The sequence below is a fragment of the Mus caroli genome, chromosome 9 (assembly GCF_900094665.2).
Source record: "Mus caroli chromosome 9, CAROLI_EIJ_v1.1, whole genome shotgun sequence".
NCBI lineage: Eukaryota > Metazoa > Chordata > Mammalia > Rodentia > Muridae > Mus > Mus caroli.
The window spans coordinates 99,906,114-99,909,220 of NC_034578.1; the positions used below are offsets into that span (position 1 = coordinate 99,906,114).

Sequence of the window (3,107 nt, forward strand, 5' to 3'; positions counted from 1 at the left end):
CCATCTGCCACAAGGAGGAGGTTGGAGAAGGGTATCTCTTCCTCTTCCAAGCCACCACACAGGAGATGAGGGGTAGGACCAGCTCTCCCATGCTCAGATCCTTGGGGGCCTAGCTCACCTGCAACTCTCCCAAGTACTGCAGCTGGCTCTGGGTAGGGTCAGCTCTATTGCTCTCATGACCCGAGAGCCAGCTCTCCCAAGATGCCCAGGTGAGGGGTGGGGCCAGTTCTGCCCAGCCCTCAGACAATATGTCCTTGGGTGGCAGCCCAGATCAGAGGCATCTGTCTGGCATTTGGTGGCAATAGACCTCTGCTGATTGTTGCAGGGCTATGGACCCAGATGTGGCCCCCTAGTGGCAGCTCAGGCCAGCACCCACTCATGGTCATGGGGGCATCACTGGCTACTCACATCAGGCTGTTCTTCACGACCCTCAAGTCTTCACTTCTGTCTTTGTTGTGCCCACATCCTTCTGTTTCTCTTTCTCTTCCATTTCTCCACCACTGACTTGCTCCTGTTGAGGTGCCTGGGGTCTCTGAGTGTCTGGGTTCATCTCAGGAGTGGTCTTAAGAGTGCAATGCCTGACTTGTGCATTATGGCACCAGACAGGGGTCATCTCCAGCATGGTCTCTACTCCCACCTCTGCCCCAGGCATGGCACCTGAATGGTGGTCATCTCAGGCTAGCTTCCTGTCCAGGCCCCATGGCACCAGTCTGGTGGTCATCCTAGGCCCACTCCTTCTGGGTGCAGAGGGAGAGGGCCTCGGTCTCAGGTGGGTTATTGTAGTCTAAGTCTTCCTCCCAGTTCTGGGAGCCGGCCTTTAGCTTGGTGGTCATCTCAGGCTCAGTTTTTGGAGGTGGGGGGGATGTTAGGTTAGTAATTATTCAGATGTTTATAGGTCAGAACAATGATTGTAGATATAGCTGAGACATAGACTTTATCCTTTCTGCCACCTACTGATGCACACATGATACAGCAGCCACACCTGCAAGGCTTCTAGGGGCAGCAGCATTGGTTCTTAACATGGAATAAGGAGGAGGAAGATCTTTGCTTTCACCTTCTCCTGAATGCCTGGTAGTATTTGGAGACATTTCTGGTCACAACATAAAAGAAAGTGTGGTATTGGCATCTGATGGGCAGAGGCCAGGGATGCTACCTAAGACCTCACAGCACATTGACTGTCCTCTTAAGACAAGAGCACCGGGCCCCCAAAGACCATAATCCCGAGGCTCAGAGGCTCTGCTTTTACCTGTGTTGAGATGGACAAATACAGTGTATTTATATGTCTGCTTGATGCTAATCTCTCTGCCTAGATTGAAGCGGTGCTAATTAATTGATCGCAACCCCCATGGTGCCATGTGGTAAGTGAAAGTCAAAACTTTATTCAGTGAATAAAAGGTTCCCAAAGATAATTCAGTACACAGAAATATAAAAATGCTCACTGTGGCCCAGGATGGCCTCAAACTTGGAATTCTCCTGCCTCAGGCTGGGATTCCTGGCATGTGCCATCACATCTGGCTTCACACTCTTCCTGAAAGGCTCTATGCTTTTCTTTCTCTGTTGCATTGAAAGAACGATCCTGTCTGTTATTGCTGTTCTGTAAACTTTTAAAGTAGAGAAACTGAAGTCTACCTGTGTGTACAGTTCAGCTACTGAGGGGCAGCCACCAGGGTCTGTTTTTTTTTTGTTTTTGTTTTTGTTTTTCTTTTTTGTTTTTTGTTTTGCTGCGGAGACTGGTACTTCTCATCTGAAGCTCTTCTCTGCATGCTGCACTGAGCTGCAGTGCCTGGCAGTGTCTATGTGCAGGCTCCTCATCACTGTGCATTGAGGTTTTAGACTTCTGAGATGGGAAGAGAGGTATAAGTTGTGGATGGGCTCATGTGAGTCTGTCTCTTGTCTCATCCTAGACCATCAACACTGCTCCTTCCATTCCCCCAAACTCGTTTCTCAATATCCTGAGTTTTCCTAGTTTCTATGAGAATTGCTTCCATAGGAGAGTTGAGGTTGAAGTGCCTGGCACGTGGGGACTGGAGGCACACACGGCGTCAGAGGAGACAGAAAGCACTCTGTTTTGCAGAGATGTATGAAAGTTTCATTGGTTCGTTTTGAAAAGTCTTTTGTTTCCACTAGAAAAGGAACAGGTGCTCACTAAAAGAGGAACAAGAATAAGCACAGGCATTTTTATAAACACCATTCATGGTTCTGCCACCTGGAGAAAAAAAAAAAAACAAAACGCTGTCAATATTTTTGAGCCTCTGCTCCAGAATTTTCTCTCCACATAATATGATGTGCGATGTGTGAGTGTGTGTTGTTTTGATCAAACACATTGTGCAATTTGCATCTTGTTCTTTTCATTTATTGTTGGCATAAGGATTGGGAGCATGACTTTTTTAAATATTTAATACTCTGTCATATGGCTATATATGTTCCTCTTTCATCACACTGAGTTCTTAAAGCACGACTGATAAGCCAAACATTGTAAACATTATTCAATAAGGCAGTTGTATTTCAAGATCCTTTTTGGGAATCCAGTGTGTTGGTCAATTGGTTATAAGAAAGGAAGACAAACCATTAGGAAACATCAGTTTTTATGGAAAGTAGATTGAATTTTAGGTGGTCTTGGGTGGAGTCAGCAGACCAAGTAGGCAAAGGGGCTGTAGACCTAAAATGGAAGAGAGGAGGCATCTAAGAGCCACCCAAAAAAGAAGTGCTCTTGCCTATATGGACAGGTACCAGTGAGCTGCTGTGCAGATGAAGACTACAGCCAAAATCCCAGCCCCTGTTCTGACCTGAGACTGTTGAGCAGGGACAACCACTGGAACTTGTTAGCATATGTCCATGGTGAGTCATGGGTAAAGAGAAATCCACAGGACCTTGTCAAGTCTAAGCTACAATTGATGTCAGGGCCTGAGCTTCCCATTCTTAGCTGCTTCTTATTCTAGACATCTTAATTTCCCCATGTTTCCCTGGCAAGACACTAACTACACAGTCAGTGGCAACTGCTGTAGTCCAGGTGCCATCGGGGCATAAACTGTTAGACAGATCTTTGATTCCTGGGTGGCAACTCCCAAGTGACCTAGTAATGGACCTTGGAGGCAGTTTTACAAGCC

At 46.8% G+C, this 3,107-nt stretch overlaps 1 pseudogene; it reads right to left on the minus strand.

Annotated features, from left to right (window-relative positions):
* Positions 1–861: 861 nt before the first annotated feature.
* LOC115032059 lies at positions 862–1,004 on the minus strand (annotated as a pseudogene).
* Positions 1,005–3,107: the final 2,103 nt, after the last annotated feature.